General features: G+C 36.9%; 1 pseudogene; it reads right to left on the minus strand.

The window, feature by feature from the left end:
- Window positions 1-500: 500 nt before the first annotated feature.
- LOC125911431 (uncharacterized) overlaps window positions 501-24,260 on the minus strand; it is a 109,256-nt pseudogene continuing 85,496 nt past the window's right edge.

Below are 24,260 nucleotides of genomic sequence, written 5' to 3' on the forward strand. Positions count from 1 at the left end.
TAGATACCTCCCATCTCATTACTTCATTCACTGGTCTAAAACTTTAGCCTCCGAAACTGGAAAGAACATTCTAAGATCACCCACTAATCACTGGAAGTTTAGGAGCTGCACTTTTTTTATTTGATACATGAAAGAAATTACAACGACATATCTAGCCCTGAGTTGTGAGTCATAAGTAAGGCAGGTGGTAGTGATTAGGTAAATTCATTGCCATCAAGCCCCAGAAGACAAAGAAGAATTTTTCCTGAGGAATGGTAATAATTTTTAAATTCTTATAAAGATAGCCATGAAATTGCTGAAAAATGAGATTAAAACTTTTTTTTTCTCCCAGAACTTTCAACTTTCCTGAGAATATTTTAACCTTTAGTAATATGTCTTTGTATACAGCAACCTGCAATTCTATGTGTTTTATAATATGTGGATTTATTTATTTATTTATTTATTAGAAACTATTTTCTGACAACCTTATTTCCATTTTGTTTGCGTTTGTAGAGAGCAGCTTAAAACCACTCCATGGTTGTTCCTACCCATTCAGTGGCCTGAGCAGTGGGAACTGTGGGCCACTTCAGTGGCAAGCTGAGTGCTCCAGACTTCAGTAGGGAACCGCTGCAGGGCGCTGCAGAGGGCTCTGCAGGCCGTTAGACCCGTCCGGGACTTCAGGTTGGGTAGCAGTCAACTCAGGAGCTGGAGCTGCTCATTCACCCTGAAATTCCTCCTGGTCACAGCCGTTATGGCAGCGGTCTGCTCTTCCTTTTCAATCTCTTCAGGATCTCTGCAGAAGTAGAGATCGACCTCCCATGGATGCTCGAGGGGGATGGTGCCACGCACGCATAGGACTTCCTGGGCCAGCATCTGCCATATCAGACCCAGAGAGTGAACTCCCTTCTTATTGCAAGGGCTGCAATGTCCACACAGGGCAGAGGAGAATCTGTGTTACACAGAGCAATGATAGGCAGGTTAACGTAAGATGCCTCTGAGAGAGTCTCAGGACTCTGAGAGAGTCCGCCCTGGGATCAGTAACCACTCAGCTCTGGAAAGGCTGCCTGGATCTTGCTAGTGAATTTCCGGGAGTAACGTGGCCAGCAATAACAATGGTTCTAGTAGCAGCAGCAAACTTCAGCACAGCTCACTGGCCAGTATTCCTGGATGATATGACACTGACATCAGTTGGGTTTTCAATGGCAACAATGGCACGAGCTGCCAGCAGAAGCTTCTCCCAGGTTCTCTTCAGATTTATGATGTAGATACCATCACTTTTCCTTTTGTAGATGCACTGTTCTATTTGGAAGTCAAGGTTGGTGCCACCTAAATGGGTTCCTGCTGCAGGGAATTTGAGGACACCCTCCTCCTTCACTTGCAGGACATAAAGGTCTCTGGACACTGTGAAAGTTTCCCTTTAAGTTATGACATGAACATAAAACACCTTATGGCTCTCTCCCTGGGTAGCACAGAAAGGATACATAATGATGTTTTAAAATAGTTGTATGAAAGGTGTATTGGTTAATACAGTAACATGAATCTCTTTAGTTGGATCTCCTCAAGTGAGTTTGATCATTTTCTAGAAAATAATAAGGTATTAAATTTCCTAGGACTTTCTTATAAGAGTGCTTTTTGTTGGTTTTATTTTCTTTTTGCCATTGATTTTTTTAAATTAGGATCAAAACAAGGTCCACACATTAAATGTACCTCTTTTCATCTTTTATGTCTTGCAATTCATTTGTTGGAAAAAAAAAAATGGACTGGTTGTTGACCAGACTTTTCCACAGTCTAGATTTCACTGATTGCTTGCATGTGGGGTCATGTGATATATTTATGTCCTCTGTATTTAATGGACACTGGTCACCAGAGCTGGAGGCTTAATCTGATTCAAGATTAAAAACAATTTTTTTTGCAACACTTGTTCATAAGTGAAGCTTTACACTTATATGAGAAGGCAGATAATGTCTCCTATTTTATGTTAACGGCCATTATGATCATTGCCTGCATTAATTATTTAATTATGGATTTTTAAAATACAAATATTCTGTGGTCAATATATGCTAAAATAATTAGAAATAACACTATAACAACAATGTCATCATTGGCTCTGCAGCTGGTATGGGAGGCTCCCTTTAATTGAAGACACCAGGAGACTAAAAATCACTCTAAACGACAGCATTTCTCAGCTATTAGGAACACGTGTGAAGCATATGCTAAGTATAATTATAAAGGAAGAAGAATTAAAATTTCCATCCAAGAACCGTGTCAATTTGCTTGAATTCTGTGTGAAAATATCTTCGAACATGTACAGAAATGAGACAGTTTAAAAGACATTTCAATGAAAAGAAAACTCAAGAATATGGGAAGGTGAATTTTACTTGTAGTTTTTTACAGGACAATGAGACAATGCACAGTCGCCATTTCTCAAGAGCTTCCAAATGCCCAGATTAATTAATTAAGTCATCCATCTATCCATCCATCCATCCATCCATCCTTCCAGTGAATATTGAGACCTACTGTGTGCTAGGTACTGAGGATACAGCAGTGATCTTATCTTAAAGTCCTTGGTCTCAAAAAGCTTACTTACCTTCTGGTAGGAGACAATTTAGTAGAAAAAAAGGTTAAAAAATATTGTAAAGGAAATAATTTGATGTAGTGATGTGGGATGAAAACCAAAGGACAAGGAAGGAGAGACTCAAGAGCAACTAGTCAAAACGGTTGAATGTACATTTCAGAGACAAGATAAAAGACAGAAAGGTTTTCCATAGAAATGAATACTTTAAGTACATTGGGTCAGGTATGATACTGTGAAGCATCCCTAATAAAAATTTCCTTGTACATTGTACATTTCCTTGCTTGTCTACCTAAACATTTCCTACTTAAGTATTTCCTGATGCAGACCTCCACACCCTGCTAGGGCACCCGGCTATATTTTGAATTATTTTATTGCCCAATGACATGCTAGATTCTCTTGTCAACAGCCAAACCGTGTCTGTGTTCCTTAAAATATATTCTGTGGAAAGTTAATCCTGTGAAATGTTCAAGGAAAGGGTTCTGTGGTTACCTTTTTTCAGGAAACATAGTTTACATTATCACCACTTGAATCAATCCAAAATCCATCAGAATATTCATAAAGAACATTATAGAAGCCCATTGAGTTTTGCCTACAAAATTCTTGTTATAGGAAACACCTAACCACCAATGGAAATGGTACCTAAGGAGCAGTCCTTAGGAAAAGCTTCCAGAAAAAACTAGTCTTTTCCCCATACCTACAGCTGGATCAGTCAGCCTAACAGCCATACATCTCAATCAGAAGGTCTACATGCTGTTCCCTCCAGTCCCGATGCTTTAATTGACTGGTGCCCATTGGTAGCATGAGGCATAATAAGAATACTGTTAACATGAGAACTGTAACGCCGAGGGCGTCTGAATAAATTACATCTGCTTCATGAAGCCTTCACTGAGCACTCTGTTGTCATTAGTTTTCTTTTTTTCTACGTTCCCATAATACTCATGGCTCCCATAATACTCGAATATCAGATGGCTCACTATTCAATATTTAATTGTACACAGGCTTGTATTTCTGGCTCATTGCTTCTGTCCTTACAGCTAATCATTCTCCCCTTCTATGTGCATGCTCAATATGTTTGAGTCACAACAAACTCTCAGAGTCCCCAAACATGGCCGGTTTTTGTTCACTTCTGGGCTTTTAAATAAGTTTTTTGGGATATCCCTCTGTCTTCTTCCCATACTGGCCAATTACTATTGGCTCTTCAAGGCTTAGGTTAAATAGCACTTCAGCTGCAAAACTTGCCCTGATCCAGGGAGTCACTCTGTCTTTGGTATTCTTGTGACATTTTGTATAAATCACACTGTCACACTTCACATGCTATAATAGTGTGCTATAAAGGTGGGCTTCTAGAACTATCCCCAACCTCTTGCTAAGAAAGGCAGAACTCTATCTTATTTATTTGTGTATCTGTTTTTAAAGACTTCTGGGAGATTCAACAAAGAAAACAAAAGAGAAACTAACTGATTTGAGGGGAAAAAACAACATGGTTTGTCAATATTTGTTGTTTTTGAGAGATAATTCTAATTTTTAAATTAAAATTGTAGGGAGAGAAAGGGTCTCCAAGTAATAAATTTTACCTAACAATGCCACTTTAATATTCAAAATTAAAGTTAATTTCTTTATTTTTGACTAAACTGAATATGTTGTTTCATACAAGGTCTCACACCCCAATTAGCAGGAAAAAATTACTAAATATCTAAGCTGGACTAAATTTGAGTCCAGTTTGATCATTAAACTTCCTTAAAGGGAGTTTTCTATCTTTCTTGCATAAATATGAGCAGTCTTTGGAATAACCTTCCCCATCTCCTGGACTCTTTTCCCCATCATCTAAATGTATGGTAGGGCAAACACCATATGCTTCATGGAAAGTAGGACATGGAAGGAAGGGCTTTCTGACCTTATGCCAATCCTTAGATCTCCAGAATTATATTTCTTTTGCATCTCTGGCTGTAGCATGCCTTACTGATACAGGTGGAGAGATGTTTATTCATGGTCTAATTTCTCTAGGCTTCAGCAATGGTTTTGGGGTACTCTGTTGACTTCACTTCAATTCAGTTTTTAAAAAAAAATTTTTTTAATGTTTATTTATTTTTGAGAGAGACAGAGACAGAATGCAAGTGGGTTAGGGGCAGAGAGAAAGGGAGACACAGAATCAGAAGCCAGCTCCAGGCTCTGAGCTGTCAGCATAAAGCCCGACCTGGGGCTCGAACTCACAAGCCGCCAGATCATGACCTGAGCCAAGTTGGACGCTCATCCGACTGAGCCACTCAGGCGCCCCTCAACTCAGCTTTAATTGGTGCTTGTTCTTGGTCCATCCTCTTTCTTGTCCCCTAGCATGGATGTTTACCTACATCCTCTGATGAGGTCACCTTGTCCTTCCATGAGTATCCTCGCAGCAAGTCATTAGCTAGCAAATCAACAGTCATACTCCACGGGAACCAAGAGCGATCAAGACAGCTCAGTGCTGCAACTCTCTCTGCCTAAGCACACTGGTCAATGTGACTGGTGATACAGGAGAGTGTATGAGATGACCTTCCAGCAGCACAGTAAATAATTTCTCAGTGCTTGTCTTAGTACCTAAGTCAGCTTTCTCTCTGAGTTTGATGTTTATCTGGCTTTTTCATTCTCCTTCCTTCTTTTCTTTTTCCTAAATACCTTAGTTCAAGAGAGGATCTAACTTGCTCTCTTCTTTTTATTTATCTTTCCTCATGTAAAATCTAGTCTGACGTCCTATTAATATGCTTAAAGAGGAAAACCAAAAATAAAATATAAGCAGTCCTTTGTCAAGAAAGTAGCTTAAATTGAACATTGTAGTCTTGCTTGAAAATCCCGTTTTTTACTGTAAGAGGTTGAATATTAAAATTCCTAATTTTTTCTCTCTTTTCCACAAGCCCAGGATTTGGATAATATGAGTCAAGTAGGGTGAAAATCACATACATGCTTAAGAAATCAAAGAGAGAGGGCCCACCTGGGTGGCTCAGTTGGTTAAGCATCTGACTTCAGCTCAGGTCATGATCTCATGGCTCGTGAGTTCGAGCCCCACTTCTGGCTCTGTGCTGACAGCTCAGAGCCTGGAGCCTGCTTTGGATTCTGTGTCTCCTCATCTCTTGGCCCCTCCCCCACTCATGCTCTGTCTCTCTCTGTCTCTCAGAAATGAATACATGTTAAAAAATTTTAAAGAAACCAAGGAGGAAAAACATCACATTAATAATTTTTACAATGTTTTCCATGTTAAAAAAAAGTGAATTTTCTGCCTATGGAGAGAGAATCTCTGGATCAAATAGCAATGAGTTATTGTACATTCATTCAACAAATTTTACTCAATACCTACAACATATTTGAACTGCGTTAAGTTCCACTTCGGAGAAATCCATTTTATATTGGTTATTCTATAATATAGACACATTATTTTCTCCTACATTTTAATCTGCGACTAAGATTCCAACAAGAGAATGGGCAGCACAGACCCAGCATCATTCTATCAACAGGTTCTACTCACAATTGTTAGATAAATAGTTAAGAAATAAGTTAGATTTATAAAATGTTAGATAAATACTTAAAAAATAAGTTAGACTTATAAAATTTTAGGTATATACTTATAAAAATAAGATTATATAAAAAGGACAACGACCATGGTGTCAAGATTGAATATCGACTCAGTTTCACCAATCCATAAATTTATTCTTTGGACTTATGCATTTCAAACTTCTGAAGCCAGGACTAACTTTCCCAGTGTCATTTCTTTTGTGGCATCACATGGTCCCTTAAAAGGAAAAGTGACTCTTCTGATTCCTTTATTGTACCAGAATGTTGTTCACATTGAATCATAGACCACAACTGGAAGGGACCTTGTGGTAATATTCCATAAAACTACAAGAACTAGTCCGTCCTTAAACATTACTTACAAAGACGTTTTATATACTGAGAACACAGCTTCAGAAGAAAACTCAACCATAATAGTTTCTACACATACGCACTTTTTTCTGTGTGATTTACAAATTTTTGCATATATGTTTGCATCATAACCCAATTCTAGCACTGATAAAGAAAACCATTAGCTTTCCTCATCCCTGTTTAAAAGGGAGTTTATATGCGAAAAAGACACCATTCAGAAATGTGTTAGGAACTGATTATATCTAAAAAAGCACACGAGGTTGTCTAAAAAATAAATTACACTTATGCACAATTTCCTCATTTCCATTTGATTTGTACTACTTTCCAAAATCCATCTTCTTTTTATTTTTCTATCTGCTATTATCTAGCAAATAGGAATGTGTGTTTGCAAGGCTGTATAGAAAGTTGTCTTACACAAATTCAGAAGATATTGTTTAACTATTGTTAAACTAGGTTAAAGGGCATCAGAGTTCATTCATAAAGTAAGAGCATCTTATCACCTTGATTAAACCTTACATATGGCTATAGCTTGGTCTAATAAAGTCTGCTAAAGAAACTCATTACCAGGTCAAGGTAATTTGGATTTTATCACCATCCCGAGCAAACTTCTTTAGGGAATATACATGCTTCTCAATAGGATAATTTATTTTCTATCTCCTATTTCCCTCTTCCCCTTCAGCATTCTCAGGCTAACTTTGTTTCCTCTCTAGGCAATTTGTTCCTTCAGATCTTTTAACCATGCTCAAGTGTCTCTTACATTTTCACCTTTTGAGAAGAACAAATGTTTCATGCGAGAAAGGAAGAAACTTTAAGTATTCAAGTTGGAAAGCATTAGAATGGGGAACAGGGTAACTCCCTCTATGCCTTTGATGTTACATCATACAATTGACCATCTGCTCTGTTCTTATGCAACATAAACCTGGATAACTACTGGAGTTCAAATAAACATTCTTTGAACACACAGTTAAAGACTCTTTGCCCTCAAAACTAAAGGTGGTCTTTTAGAGCAGAACTACTCAAAATATGTTCTGTGGCCTAATGTCATTACCTAAACTCTTCATGTTCAGACTGCATTAGTCAGAGTTCTCCAGAGAATCAGAACCAATAGGAGATAGATAGATAGATAGATAGATAATAGACAGATAGATAGATACTAAAATGGGATATTTATTATAAGAATTGGTTCACACTATTGTGAAGGCTGAAAAATTCCACATTTCACCATCTGCAAGTTGGAGAATCGGGAAAGAATCAGGTGGTATATTTTAGTCTCAGTCTCAAAGCTTGAGAACCAGGGAACAGATGGTTGTAAGCGTGAGTCCAAAAGTCTGAGAATTGGGGGTCTATGGTAGAAATTCCCATCTAGAAACCAGGAACCCCTATGCCAGAGCATAGGAGAAGTTTAAGATCAGCTCAAGCAGAAAGAGGGAATGTGTCCATCCTTCACCTGCTCTATTCGGACCCTCATCGTATAGGATGATGCCTACCCATGTTGGTGAGGGTGAAACTTCTTTATTCAGTCCACACGTGCAAATTCTAATCTCCAGATATACCCTCACAGACATACAGAATGTTTTATCAGCTATCTGTACTCCCTTGGCCGAGTCAAATTGACACATAAAATTAACCATCATAATGTATTAAGTATAGAAACTGAGTGTTTAGAAGTTTTGACAGCAATTTGATGAAATGTGTTGATTCTCACATTGACAAAAACATTGCCTCATGTTTTTGGTTTTCCTAAAAATTTCATTTTTTTATAGTAATTTATTTTACTAGATTTTATAAAAGCACTTGTTGGTGGCAGATTTAAAAATAAAAGTAAAGCTGGTTCTTTACCACTGAGAGTATTAGAAACTTATTTTGGTCCTTGTGTCTTTGAGAATCACTAGAAGCCTGGATGACTTATTTTTTTGATATATTGCTTAGAATATAACCTTGACAATAACACTTTACATAAGGGAAAATCTTAGAAGGACATAGTTAATCTTAGAAGGTCATAAACAACAGCAAGTTAGGCCTATGCATATGAATATGTTTACGTTGGATTACTCAAAAAAATTTATCAAAGTGGGTAGGTAAAAAGGAATAAAGGTAATTTACTGATACTGATTTTATTTCCAAAGATATGACTTTTATTTTACTTTATTGAAACACATCAATGACGTTTTTTGTTCATTATATTAAATAAATATATTTAGTGTACCGTTTTAATTCAGTCAATTTTTAACTTTTTTTTTTTTTTTTTTGAGAGACAGAGAGTGCATGCATGCACGTGCATGTGAGCAGGGGAAGGGCTGAGAGAGAGCGAGAGAGAGAGAGAGAGAGAGAGAGAGAGAATCTTAACAGGCTCCACATTCAATGAGAAGCCTGATGTGGGGCTCAATCCCATGACTTTGGGATGACAATCTGAGCCAAAATCAAGGGTCAGATGCTCAACCCACTGAGCCACCCAGATGCCCCAGTTGCACTCGGTTTTTAAACTATATTTTAAAGTTATTTTCTTGAGACTTGCTTTAAATATTATAATATAGATATTAATTTATCATAAACTAATTTAGATTAATAATTATGTAATTCCAATAATGTACAGTAACTTTGCTCTAATAATTATCCATTTCCTCTCCTTTCCTTTGTGGTCTTATGGATATGTATCATACATCTCCATATGTCATAAACCCAAAAATTGAATGGCATATTTCTTGTTTTATAAAATATATTTTAAGACAAATTCATAAGAAAAATTTAAAAATTAAGTACTATATTTTATACTTATATACATACCCACCATTTCTGATGACTTTCATTTCTTTTCCTAGATTCAAGTTACTGTTCAGTGTAATTTTTTTTAGACTAAACATATTCCTTCAGTATTTCTTGTTAAGTCTGTCTACTACAGTACACATACATAAATATATAAATACATATAAATACATATGATAATATATATGTATTGCTTTATATATATAATATATATTGCTTTATTTTGGAAAGATATTTTTGTCATATATAAAATTATTAGTTGAGAGTTTTTGTTTCATTTTTTTTTGAATATGTCATTCTGCTTCATTGTAATCTCCACCATTTATGATAAGAAGCTAGGCATTAACTGTATTGTTATTTCCCCTGTATATGATATGTCATTTTTCTCTGCATTCAAGATTTTCTCATTTTCTTATCTTGCTGAAGTTTGACTGCTACAATAAATGTTTATAAAATGTCTAAATTTAAATATTCTGTGTATATCTGACTACTTGTTTATTATACCTCTTTGATCTATAAAGTTTTTCATTAAATTTGAGAAGTTTTTGGTCATTATTTCCTCAACTACTTTTTGTACCACTCCCTTTACATGGGTGTTGATATGTTTGATGATGTCCCACATGTCTCTGAGGCTCTGTTCACTTATCATCAATATTTGTCCTTCACATTAAATCATATTTACTCATCTACCATCAAGTTTATGGATTACTTTTCTACCATTTAAATATTTTGTTGCACCCATCTAGTGAAATGTGCATTTCAGTTAGTATAATTTTCAAATCTAGAGGCTCCACTCCATTTAAAACAATTTTTTAATGTTTATTTATTTATTTTTGAGAGAGAGAGAGAGAGAGAGAATCTCAATCAGATCTCATGAACCGTAAGATCATGACTTGAGCTGCAACCAAGAGTCAGACGCTTTACCAACTGAGCCACCCAGGTGCCTCTCTGCTCCATTTTTTAAAAATATGTATTTCTACTTTCCTACTGGATACCACTGTGTCTCTATGGCTTAGTGGCCAATTAGTATTTTAGGCAGAGGTTGTGCTCGAACGCATGGATTCCACAAGGAGTTTTCCCTTTGCTGAAAAACTCTCTCTGTGGAATACATTCAAAATTCAACTAGTTCTCAACTCTGCCTAGACTTGGACTTTCTGGTTGCTTCCTTTTGATGTTCTTTGCATGTGTGCTTATTACTCTAGTCACTCAGGGAAGTATAAGGACCTCATCTGGTCCTGCTTTAACTCTAATTTCTCAGCCCTCTTCATTAAATTTATTGCTTATTAACCTCTTCTCAACCTTCTATAACAGAGAAGCAGATTTCTCAGTTTGTTTTCTCCCCAAATTGTAACTTCTACTAATAATGTGACCATAGATTTTGGCCTTTATGCCAAATCAAGTCAGCCCCTCTGGCCACATGACGACTATGTTTCAGGGCCAGATGAGCCCTGGAAAAACCTTCACCTGAACTGGGAAAAAGGGATAAGAGCAGCCCCAGAAAAAAAGGGCTGTGTCTCCCATTGTCCTTACAGGTACCAGTCGCTTCTTATGAATAAGTGCTTCTCCATTTGTTGTTTATTTTGGTTGACTTCCAGAGCTCTGAAGTGGTTTTTTTTTTATCATTTCCCCCCACTTTTATATTTTGGGGAGAGCATATTTTGATCTTTTCATGCCACCGTGCCAGAATCTTTATCTCTGGATACTAAATTTAGATTTTGAATATTTTATGTGACTGTGTTAATTTGATAGTAGTCGGAAGATGATTTTTGTAGAACTCATCAGATTCTGCAAGGGGTACGTAATTATAAATATTTAAAATTATATGATATTTACATGGATCATGAGTAACACCGTAAGGACTCATGAAATAGCTACTAGTAAGAGCAGAACAGAAAGAGCTACTGTTCACCTGCAGCAGGGGATATGCACAACACAAAGGAGAATCTAAAAAACATTAGCAGGATAGGAATTTAAAAGGGACCCCAAACAAACTAATGCTTTTGGTTACTACCATTTTATGAACTTTACCCTATTTGGCAACTCAAGAGAGGCACCCCCAAACCCCCAAACCTACCTTACTTCAGGTGAAGGGACAAAATGTTCATAGCTGATGCAAATGCTCCCATACATGCTTAACACACAAAGCTTCTCAATTTGATTATTTTCCAACCGAACTGAAAGTCCAAATGCTGAAACACAAGTGGAGGAGGCACAAAATACATGTGACAAGAGCATGCTCCATGGCTGAAGATGGATAAAAAAAAAAAAAAAAGAAAAAGAAAAGAAAAGGAAAGAAAAGAAAAGAAAAAGTCACAGTTTGGCAGCCAAAGGAGAAGGAGTTAGGAGGATGGACTTGGGCCTTGAAGAGCCTGTGTTTAAACCCTCCACTTAGGAGCTGTGTAATAGTGAGCTGTTTAGTTACTTAGCTAACCTCCTTGGGCTTCATTTTCCTACTCTCGAAGAAACTTGGGGCAATAGTGTCTATTTTATAGGGTCTTTGTAAAGATTAAATGAGTGCATCTGTAGATGATGTTCACTTGGTACCACGTTAAGACTTCAGTATGTGTTATTAGTGTCTCTTTTTAAATTTTTAAAAAATGTTTATTTTGGAGAGAGAAAGAGAGCTAGAGCATGAATGGGGGAAGGGCAAAGAGAGAGGGAGACACAGAATCCGAAGCAGACTCCAGGCTCTGAGCTGTCAGCACAGAGCCCAACACGGGGCTCAAACCCATGAACCACAAGATCATGACCTGAGCCAAAGTTGGACACTTAACCAACAGAGCCATCCAGATGCCTTTTATCCTGTCTCTCTTTAGTGGTCTGTACATCTTCAATTGTTAGTTTGTTAAAGTCTTGGAGAGGAAGAAATATGGCATTCAGGAAAAGCTGCATGGAGCATGGAAAAGTTCAGATGGTACCCAGAATTGCCTGCTTTCTTTATGAAGACATTTCTCTCTAGAAATTTGCATGCGGGAAACACCCAAAACCTTTGGCATTCATTCAAATCCTCTAAAACGATGAGAATAGCATTCTGTGACCTGTAAGTATAGTGTGATCTGGAGACCTCCTTGTCTAAGTGCGTCACTGAAATACAAAGAATTGAATCAATAGGTTTTTGCTATTGGTAGTGACAGAGGATATGGAATGAAGGAAAGATGAGACCCACAAATACTACAACCCTCATTCCAGCCAATTATTACAAAATCCCTTCTTATGAATACATGTGCCTGTGTATAATGATAAAAATGCAGTGTTTTTTCCCATACATTGGAACTGTTATTCTGTCCAAATAGATTACAGAAACAAAGCTTCAAGCCTTTGTAAACCAAATAAACAGATAAATACAAACCAAAAAACAACTCATTTTATCTGGGCGTGAGTGTTCATTTGTTTGGGCTTATTTTCTAAACAGTGTGATGGATATTTTTACTATACATTCCCACAGTGTGAATAATTTCATTTGAGTGCTCTTTACTGTTCTTTACTGCCTCTAAAATAAAGCTGTAATTAATTCTATCTCCATATATCTATATCTATGTAACTCTCTCTCTCTCTCTCTCTCTATATATATATATATATACATAAAGTCTTTAGTTTTTGCTCTTTTCTCCCTAATATTTCTATATTTTCCTGTGATAGGTCAGCGGATGCACCCTAAAACTGCTATCTTTCAAATAAAAATGGGCATTTGCATATTTAATTCCTTGCTTTCATTTCAATGTGGCTTTAGAATTACTAACTTTGATACTGATTTATTTTCCTCTCTTGCTTTTAGCTGTTTAGAATTAATCTTCGTCTTTCTCGTAGTACGACTGAAAACTCATCTAAGACAAATTCAAAGTATTAGTTGACTTAAACTTATTTTTTACTTCCTACTCTCATCACTATTCAGAAAAAGTGCTGTAGTGAAATATTTTATTATTTTGGTGTTCAAATGTCTAATTTCCTTTCCTATTTTATAAAAATCCTCATTGCTTACAATATCAGAGGGACATAATATCTTACCTCCCTCATTGGAAATTGAAGGTGGGGGTAATTTTGACTCCTCATTCCCTGGCAGAAGCATTTGACCCTTGCTCAGCCAATTAGACATTCCCAGGAAGCAATCTAGAATCGACAGCAGGCACTACAGAGATGGGTTGATGGCTGGAATGTGTCCTCTATCATCACAGAGTCCATGTTGAAGGTGACAGCACAATCCTGACCCCAGTGCTCTTGCTGCCAAACTCTGGAATTCTTTATTTGCCAAGGCTCCCTCCAATTTAGGTTCTTACAACAACCCCGCACCTTTTATCTCCTATTCCAGAGTTGGATTCTGTTTTTAAAAACTCTTGAACGAGGGATGCCTGGGGGTTCAGTCAGATAAATTTCTGACTCTTGCTTTCAGCTCAGGTCATGATCTCACAGTCTTAAGACCCAGCCCCACAGGGGGCTCTGTGCTGGTTGTGGAGCCTGCTTGGGATTCTCTCTCTGCTTCTCTCTCTCTGCCTTTCCCCTGCTGGCACTCTCCTTCTCTCTCTCTCTCTAAAGGAAAAAAAAAAAATTCCTGAAGGATAAAAATATTCTTCTCAAAACCATTACTGTGCATTCAATCAAAACACTGCCTAATTCAAAATATTGCTTGTTAAAACACCTGGGTGGCTTAGTTGGTTAAGCATCCAACTCTTGGTTTCATCTCAGGTCATGATCTCACAGTTTGTGAATTCGAGTCCCGCATCCGGCTCTGTGCTGACAGTATGGAGCCTGCATGGGATTCTGTCTCCCTCTTTCTCTGCCCCTTCCCTGCTCATGCTCTCTTTCACTCAAAACTAAATAAACATACATTAAAAAAATACTGCTTGTATTCTTTCATTCTTTTATTTATTTCTTTTATTCTTGTATTCTTTTTACAAGCTTCACATGTTTATTCACTCATTCGTTTATATAATTTGGTTCATTCATTTACCAAGTATCACTATGATTTGGTATAAATAACATGGGTTTTGCTATTAGGCAGGTCTGTGTTCAAATTCTGACTTCAATAGTTAATATGTAATCTGGTGTAATATGTGATATGAACCAATAATTTATTTTAAAACTCACTGTCTAAGAAAAAAAGCAATGAATTCAGGATCAGAAAACACATTCTTAGCTCTGCCTTTAAGCAATGTTGCAATCCAGGGTAAATAACAAACTCTGATCTTGTTGACATCATCTATAAAGTGTCATCTAGGATGATTTTCATGGCCATTCCTAGTTCTACAATTCTACAGCTCACATAAAATTCAGCTTCACAGGTCAGAATTCAGCTTCACAGGTCAGACTGTATTTTGCCGTCTTTCCCCATGTGTATGTGTATGTGTGTGCCTAGATATTTTAAACAAACTCATTCTTTTTTACTATGTCAGTCTAAGAAAAGTATCTCTATCATGGTAGTTCATGGAAGAGGTCATTTATGCCCAGTAATATAAGTAACTCATGGCCTACAGACCATGTATGTTCTGGGTGTGCCAACCACCCCTGTGAGAACATTCTTACATGCCGTTCTTCTGCCTGGCACTTTTTATGCTCCTTTGTATCTTGTCCTTACCTGCCTGTCTTTAACTGACTCTTTCAAGTTTCAGTTTAAATTTTATTTCTGCAGGAAAACATTTCTAGATTTCTCCCAACTTCTAACCGAGTTAGACTTTCTCAGGGTAGGCATTTTCCTATGTTTTGCTTCTTCTGTGTAGCACTCATCACAATTATACCTCAATCATTGTTCATATCATTACTCAATTAAGTACCAAGAATTTAAGTTTCTTGAGCTTAATTGTATCACTAGCACTTGCATTGCGCCAAGCCCATAGTGGGTACATAATAGATATTTGTTGAATTAGAAGAAAAAGAGTTACTACCAAAATGAAAATCTGAATGTCTGATTTAACTTCTAGTTCTCTCTGGTCCACTGTGATGGCCAGAGAAAAGGTCTTAAGCTTCAGAAACATATTTTGTGCAACAAAGCCTTACCTATATTTGCCATGATTTTGGATCACAGTCTGTTTCTTCCTCTCATGTCCTGGGAAACACATATTATATATATTGGCCAGCATCTCAACCTGCAGCTGCCTTCACTGTTCTCTCAGTGGCAAGCTCATCCATCTCTTGATGATTTGGATAGACTATAATGGCTCTGTTTTGGATAATTGATGACAACATAGCATTTAAGGACACCCTGGGGTTATGAGCCAAGGCACGGGAGCAGTTCCAGACTCTATCACTCCAATTAAAGAAATAACTCTCAAAGGGTAGATTTCACAATCCCCAGAAACTGGTGGGTGACATTGGCATTTGACTGGAGTCCATAGATAATGTAAAAATGAAAGCCAGCATAAATCATCCTTTTATGGGAAAATGAATAGCATTGTCAAGCAAATAAAAAGTGCATTTGTAAGTAACTTAAAGTGCCAAATAATTTGTAAGCTTTCCAAATCTTTGTAAACAACTAGAGGGCTTGATATTTTGTAGGTACTCAGTCAATATTACTGAATTGTAGATTGAAATAGTTCAACTTAAGAGTGTTATTTATCTAGCGTGTATCCCTATTGATAATAAAGTCTTACAGAAAGAATATTCATTTAATTCCAAGTATTGAACAAGATGAAGAAATATTATAAAAGAAACAAATTCCAAGATAAATAAAAAAAGGTGGTTAAAGAGTCCTGAATGCTTCCAATCGCCAAATATAAACTTAAGTACCTGCAGGTGACTAATATGATGATGGCAATGTGTAGTGTATATGTGCTCATTCATTCATTAAAATGTGATCCTGACTTGTCTCATACTTGGGATGGCTTGAAAGTTCACTCTCAGGGCTCCATCTGTCTTCCACTCAAATATAAAATGATAGCTCAAGTGGAGGCAGACAGTAAAAAAAAAAAATACATGAACACTCGAACACAAGCTGAACTTTGGTGGTGCAGGATGTCAGAGCCAAAGTGGAAACCCTGTTTGGCTCTAGGTCCATCAACTAGCCAGATGGCTGGGTATTAGCCCATAGTGGGTAGGCTGATGGAAGGTAGAGCCCTGCAGGGGAAGGGCATACCAAATCTCACCTTCTTAGGCTAGAGTTGAATTCAGTCAGAAGAAGAACCTGAGTTTAGGCCACCATCTAGGATATGGCCAACATGATTTCTTGGCTCTCTGGTTTGTGTCAACATCACATGCTTCCTCTCATGTTGATGTCTAACAGACCATTTTTCGTTCTTATGTTCTTCTCACTTCTCTTTCTGTCCTCACCTTTCTTGTCTTACTTGTCCTCTCTCCTTCTCATATCTGTCTTTCTTTGATCTGACTCACAAATTCCTCACATATGCTAAGAACTAAATACATCCCATTTTTGACTCAGGAAAATTAGAATTGGTGGAAATAAAGGTCACAAAAGGTTATATCAGAATTGATGAATAAAAATTTATTTTGGTCAAAAAAATTAGTTAATGAATTGCATTTTCTTACCAACTTAATTGAGAAAGTATTTGTACAAGTGAAAATATTTTCAGTAAGATAAAAATAAATGGAAATCTTTTGACTATGATGAAGAGAAAACTGACCAATGAAATCAAAAGGATTAATGAAATCTCTGGATAAAACGTTCTAGATGACATTTATTGGGGTTCATATTATTTAGATGAAAATATTTTGTTCAAAACACTCTTAGGGTTAAAACATTCTCACTTTGATGGAAAACCCAAAAGATTCCACCAAAAAACTGCTACCATTGATTCATGAATTCAGCAAAGTTGCAGGATATAAAATCAACGCACAGAAATTGGTTGTATTCCAATACACCAACAATGAAGTGACAGAAAGAGAAATCAAGGAATCAATCATATTTACAGTTGTACCCAAAACCATAAAATACCGAGGAACAAATCTAACCAAAGAGGTGAAAAATCTATACACTGAAAACTATAGAAAGCTTATGAAAGAAATTGAAGAAGACACAAAAAAATGGAAAAACATTCCATGCTCCTGGATAGGAAGAGCAAAAATTGTTAAAGTGTCAATACTACCAAAGCATTCTACATATTCAATGCAATCCCTATCAAAATAATACCAGCATTCTTCACAGAACTAGAACAAATAATCCTAAAATTTGTATGGAACCAGAAAAGACCCTGAATAGCCAAAGCAATCTTGAAAAAGAAAACCAAAGCAGGAGGCATCACAATCCCAGACTTCAAGCTATACTACAAAACTTCAAGACAGTATGGTACTGGCACAAGAACAGACACTCAGATCAATGGAACAGAATAGAGAACCCAGAAATGGACCCACAAATGTATGGGCAACTAATCTTTGACAAAGCAGGAAAGAATATCCAGTGGAATAAAGACAGTCTCTTCAGCAAGTGGTGCTGGGAAAACTGGACAGCAACATGCAGAAAAATGAACCTGGACCACTTTCTTACACCATTCACAAAAATAAACTCAAAATGGATGAAAGACCTTAATGTAACACAGGAAGCCATCAAAATTATCGAGGAGAAAGCAAGCAAAAACCTCTTTAATCTTGGCCGCAACAACTTCTTACTCAACATGTCTCCAGAGGCAAGGAAAAGAAAAGTGAACTCCTGGGACCTTATCAAAATAAAAAGCTTTTGCACAACGAAGGAAACAATCAGCCAAACTAAAAGGCAACCGACAGAATGGGAGAAGATATTTGCAAATGACATATCAGATAAAGGGTTAGTATCCAAAATCTATAAAGAGCTTATCAAACTCAACACCCAAAAAACAAATAATCTGGTGAAGAAATGGGCAAAAGACATGAACAGACACTTCTCCAAAGAAGACATCCAGATGACAACTGACACATGAAAAAATGCTCAACAGCACTCATCATCAGGGAAATACAAATCAAAACCACAATAAGATACCTCCTCACACCTGTCAGAATGGCTAACATTAACAACTCAGGCAACAACAGATGTTGGTGAGGATGAGGAGAAAGAGGATCTCTTTTGCATTGTTGACGGGAATGCAAGCTGGTGCAGCCATTCTGGAAAACGGTATGGAGGTTCCTCAAGAAACTAAAAATAGAACTACCCTACAACCTAGCAATGCACTACTAGGCATTTATCCATGGGATACAGGTGTGCTGTTTCAAAGAGACACATGCACCCCAATGTTTATAGCAGTACTATCAATAATAGCCAAAGCATGGAAAGAGCCCAAATGTCCATCGATGGATGAATGGATAAAGATGTGGTATACATACATATATATGTGTGTGTATACATATATATATATATATATACACACACACATATATATGTATACATATATATACACATATATATGTATACATATATATATGTATACATATATATATATATATATAATACAATGGAGTATTACTTGGCAATCGAAAAGAATGAAATCTTGCCATTTGCAACTATGTGGATGGAACTGGAGGGTATTAGGCTAAGTGAAATTAGTCAGTCAGAGAAAGACAAAAATCATATGACTTCACTCATATGAGGACTTTAAGAGACAAAACAGATGAACATAAGGGAAGGAAAACAAAAACAATATAAAAACAGGGAAGGGGACAAAACTTAAGAGAAACATAAGAGACTCATAAATATGGAGACAAACTGAGGGCTACTGGAGGAGTTGTGGGAGGGGGGATGGGCTAAATGGGTAAGGGGCACTAAGGAATCGACTCCTGAAATCATTGTTGCACTATATACTAACTAATTTGGATGTAAATCTAAAGAAAAAAATAACAAAAATTAAAAAAAAAGCATTCTCACCTTGAAATAACATAGAAAACTATCATTCAGGAACCCATGGGAATTATTCAAAACTTATTTTATAAGTCAAATTAGATGACGTCAAAACCACTTCCACTTTGGGAACCTTGTTTTTCTATTTCTCATTATTCCAATAAAAAGTTTCTCATGAGATATAAAGCAGCGTTCCTTGGTAAATCAACACATTTAACAAGCCGAAACATTTTATGTTTAAACAGTCACAGCTCAGTGGCATGAGACTTGAACACAGCCTGATCTTTAAGAAAATCATAAACACGTGGAATTTTTCAGTAAACTTAGATTACCACAGAGTCAACAAAAAATTGTCTATAAAAGAGAAAGTAACATCATAGAAAAAAAGGCTCTCATGACTTCATTCCCATTCAGAAAAACCTATTTTTTATCAGACCATGGCTGTTTCTTGTTTTTTTTTCTGAAAATGGTCATTCCTAGCAGAGAAAATGAGAATGTTTCAACTTTGAGGAGGTGCACAGTCGTTCATGCCGGCATTAGTGTTCCCTACTGTAGGATCCGAGTATGTGATTTAACCAAACCGGCACCAAGGCCCAGTACATTCCCCGGGGGTCTGGGTTACAGAGAGCAAAAGTTTTCCTTCCAACTGAAGAAGAAAATCTCCTATCATTTCTTCCACACAGGAAGTCATTGAATAGATGCTATACTGATTCTTGGGAGAAAAAGAAGCAGATTTACTTGGAGAGAAATGCCAGTCATTTTTTCCACTCCGTGTCAAAGGCTAATGTACACATAAGAACCCGCCCCAAACATATTCTTTTATATTTCAGAGAAAAAGAATAGCCTTCCTGAAAATGAATATATTTTGAAGTCTTACTCCTTTGGAATGTCTCTCTTGTGGTGTCGATCCTCACCTCTCCATGAGAGGCTCTTCTTACCTATCCCGCTACCAACACCCCACATCCAACATGCACCATAAGAACATATCTTATACAAGGCTATTAACATATAAGCTGTTACTTAAATAAGGACATCTCAGTATATCCAGATTCTCTCTCCTCTCTCAAAGTTTATTTATCTTGAGAGAGAGAGAGAGAGGGAGAGAGAGAAAGAGAGAATCCCAAGCAGACTCTGTACTGTCAGTTAGGAGCCCAAGGCGGGGCTCGAACTCACAAACCATGAGATCATGACCTCAGCCAAAATCATGAGTCAGGTGCTTAACTGACTGAGCAATCCAGGAGCCCGTGTCCAGATTCTCTCTCCAAGCAAAGTGCTGTTATGAGGAATATTAAACTAATTGGGATAGTAGGTGTGTACATGACTATATGAATGAACATTCCATGGAAGATTAATGAATGTCTTCAGGTACTTGGATTACTGGCTCACAAGCACAGTATTCAGTATAGAAGCACAAGTTTCCTTTATTGAGCATACTTTAGAGAGGATCAAAGACCACATCCTTGTTATTTTTGTATCTCCTACAAGTAGAAATCATCCCAATTCTGAGCACAACATTATAGATTCCCAGTGTTTATGATCTGGCTTCATGGTTTATCAGTCAAGACTGCATCTGGCTGCAAGAAACAGAAAACCTGACCAGAAGTGGTTTAAACAAGTAGTAGGTTTATTTTTGCCACACAAGGAAAAAAATCCAGAAACAGGTAGTTGAAGGCTGATGCAATGGTTCCATGACTCCATAATGAGACCTAGAAGCCTTCTATTTTGTTTTTCTGTCCCACCGCTGTTAGCAGTTGGCCTTTAGCTCTATGCTCTCATGATGACAACAACAATGCAGGCTTTATGTCCATGTTTCAGGTAGGAGGAAGGGTAAAAACAAAGAGGAAAGGGGAAAAGACACATGTCAGTCTGTGTCTCTTTATCTGGAAGGCAATGGCTTTCCTAAAGGCCCTAACCAAAACTTTCACTGACATTTTGGTTCCCAGAATGAGGGCCTCATGGCCAAACCTAACTGCAAGATGGCATGTAGGAAAATCAAGATTTTTTACACGTATCACCTTCTTCCAAGTAGAATTGGGTAAGAAAGAAGGGCAGAGTGGATAGGGGATAGGCGATTAGCAATAGCTATTATGGAGATACAGAACTGTCCAAATATAGATGACTGATCAGTGGGTTAATAGCAGGCTGGGGGGCATGCCTTGGTGACAAAGGCCCTTCATCATTTGGTCTCAGGGGCTCAAATGTACTTAATTTTCACCCAGGAAGTCGTGTGTGTGATTGTTGTCTTATGTTTCCCTGGACCTGAAATACCCTCTTCTCCATATTCACCTACAAAACAAACTATTTGCCTTCAAGACTCAGTCCAGGTATCATCACATCCATGTGGAAGCTTTGTCCTGGTTTATCAAAAATAGTTTGTTGATTGCCTCTTAAAAAGTGAGCTCAGTGAGGACAATAACTGTCATATTTGTCTTTGGTTTTTAACTCAGACAGATACCTCAATTGCTTACTTAGTTTATATTCCCCATCTGAAGTGCAGATATTACATGTTTTTGCTTAACGTGCCTGAATAAATGGGTCATCTCACATAATACTTACAAGACTTAAGTCTTTCTCACTAGTTTTGGAACTGTTCAAATGCATGTGTGAATGGTAACCAGTGCTCCAATGTTATATGCCACTGAGCACAGTTTATAAAATCAAATGCTGCAGGGCCATGAAAGGTTAACCGATGTACGGATAGACTGAGTCCTTAGTATAGAAGTAGAGGGTGATGTGATGAACCAGAGGGTATGTGCCACACCTGTATATATTCAAATGCAAGAATGTGTAACCTCTATGCTGGCCAAACAAAATTCATCTGTGTCTGAATATGTTCAGTAGGCCAACAGTTGGCAACATCTGGCAAAAAAATATTGCCATAAAAATATTAGCCCAAAATTCTTTACAAAGAGATCTTACCAATCTTTTCTATGTTTATAATCTCAGAAATCATCTATAAAAAGTGTTTACTTTTATTTATTTTTTAAAATGTTTATTTATTTTTGAGAGTGAGCACGTGGGAGAAGAGCAGAGAGAGAAAGAGAGAGAGGATCTGAAGCAGGCTCCACACTGTCAGTGGAGAGCCTGATGCAGGGCTCGAACCCACAAACCATGAGATCATGACCTAAGCTGACTTCCAACGCTTCACGGACTGAGCCACCCAGACGACCCAAAAAGTGGGCGTCTACTTTTATTTAATATAGAATCTTGGTGAACTCTCCAGGAATAATCATTTGTATATGATACATCTAAGTCACTGAATTATTTTATCCAGTACAGAGAATTGTTGGGTAAAAGAGATAGCTAAATTTTGGGAATCATTTGCCAAATAGCTTGACATCTAATAGAAGTTCAAGAAGTTTTTGCTGAATACATGAACAAATGAAGTGATAATTCTAATGTTTTTAAAGCCAGGGTCAGTGACTAGACTAACTTCACAGAAGTCCCTGATGTCCCTTAAATACTTATTTGGTCGTTGACTGCATTAATGAGTGAATAAAAACATGAATTAATGACATTTTGTGTTTGGTTAAGCCCAAAATTAGTTATATGCTAATTAACCTTACATGAATGTATGGTACCTATGTGCTTTAAACTGTTGCTTCACCCCCCCCAACCCAGCAACCTCAGTGGGGGTGACTGTGCATTCGTGATCCCCTTGCTCTCTGACTGCCTTTGGTTGATGGCATGAAGGCAAGGATGACAATGGTTCCCTGGGTCTGACCATGAACCTTAAAAGCCTTGTGTGCTTCCACTAGCTTTTTCCCATCTCTGATACTTTTGGGGGAAAAATATACAGATTTGGTCATTTTAAGAAAAGCATCTCTTCTCTTCTTTTAATTTAGATTTTAATGAAACTGCAGCCACACTAAAAGGAAAAATCTTTACATAAATGTTGAAATTGGAGTCCCATTAAAGAGCTAATAATACTTTTAATACATTTTGTTTCCTATTGGAATTTCTTATGAGGCTTTTTATATGAATCTCTTATTTGACAAGCAAGATATTATGAAAAATAATTTCAGAGAATATATGGAAAATTAATGAGTTTAATTCACTCTACATTTTTCATCCTAAAAATACCAATGCCCTCTAAATATTCTATACTCTTGCAAAGAAAAAGAAAGATATTAATTTCTCTATCACATAAAAGATATTTTTCCATTGACCACTTTGATTCAAAAAATAATTTATGAGGGGAAAGGAATTAGTATTCTAAGAGACAAATTCAATACAAAGCATTGTTCATAGGTTATTTTACTCTATTCCTTACTGTAAATTACAGAGTAAGCATTGTTACTTTTATTTTGAAATGAGAAAATTGAGTCCCAGTGAGCTTAAGTAAGTTTCCCTATATCATACAGTTAAAAAAAAATACACAGGTGAGATTTTTAACCAGGGCTGTCTGACAGCAATGGGTTTTTGCTCATGGAGCTGTACTACATCATAATGTAAGAAAATAAATTAGGTATACACAGATAATTAAATACGAACATAATTTAAAACATGGCAGAAAGTATATGATCTCCATCATGAAGTTTTAGGGAAGAAAAAGGGGTTAAGAATGAAAACTTCTAGAAACTCTTTGCCTACATCTACATTCCAAAGTCAGGAGGAAGAAGATGACATTTATATTTGGGGCCTGAGGGGTGCCTGGATGGCTTAGTCGATTAAGTGTCCAACTGTTGGTTTCAGCTCAAGTCCTGATTTCATGATTCCATGGGATTGAGCCTCACGTTGGGTTCTGTGCTGACAGTGTAGAGCCTGCTTTGGATTCTCTCTCTCTCCCTCTCTCTCTGCCTCTAATTTTCTCTCTCTTTCCCTCTCTCAAGATAAATAAATAAACTTAAAATACATATATATTTGGGGCCTGACCTATGACACGAAAGACCTCAGTCCCAGAAGTTTATGATGATGGGACACACATTCTATATCCACAGAGGTTGCCAAAGATAAACATTCAGTTATAATGTCATGTCTCATGGTGTAGGAGAGAAGATGATTCTAAGAGATGCAAAGATGTATTCTTAATAATGTTGAATCACCTAGTTGAAGCAGATATACCCTTGTACAATTTTTTAAAAATATAATATATAGAAGAGAAAAGGAAAGAGTTTTAAGAGTACTACTTCATGAATCTTCCAGTGCGATCATCAGCTGAATCAAAACTAAAAATATCACTGTCACCTGTACGTCATAGTTTCCCAATCATTTGTTTCAGAATACTTCTTATTTGCTTAGGATTCCCTATGATTCATGGATTATTTTTAAATGCATTGCTTAATTTCATAAATTTCAAAACTC

The sequence above is a fragment of the Panthera uncia genome (assembly GCF_023721935.1).
Source record: "Panthera uncia isolate 11264 chromosome C1 unlocalized genomic scaffold, Puncia_PCG_1.0 HiC_scaffold_3, whole genome shotgun sequence".
NCBI classification, from domain to species: domain Eukaryota; kingdom Metazoa; phylum Chordata; class Mammalia; order Carnivora; family Felidae; genus Panthera; species Panthera uncia.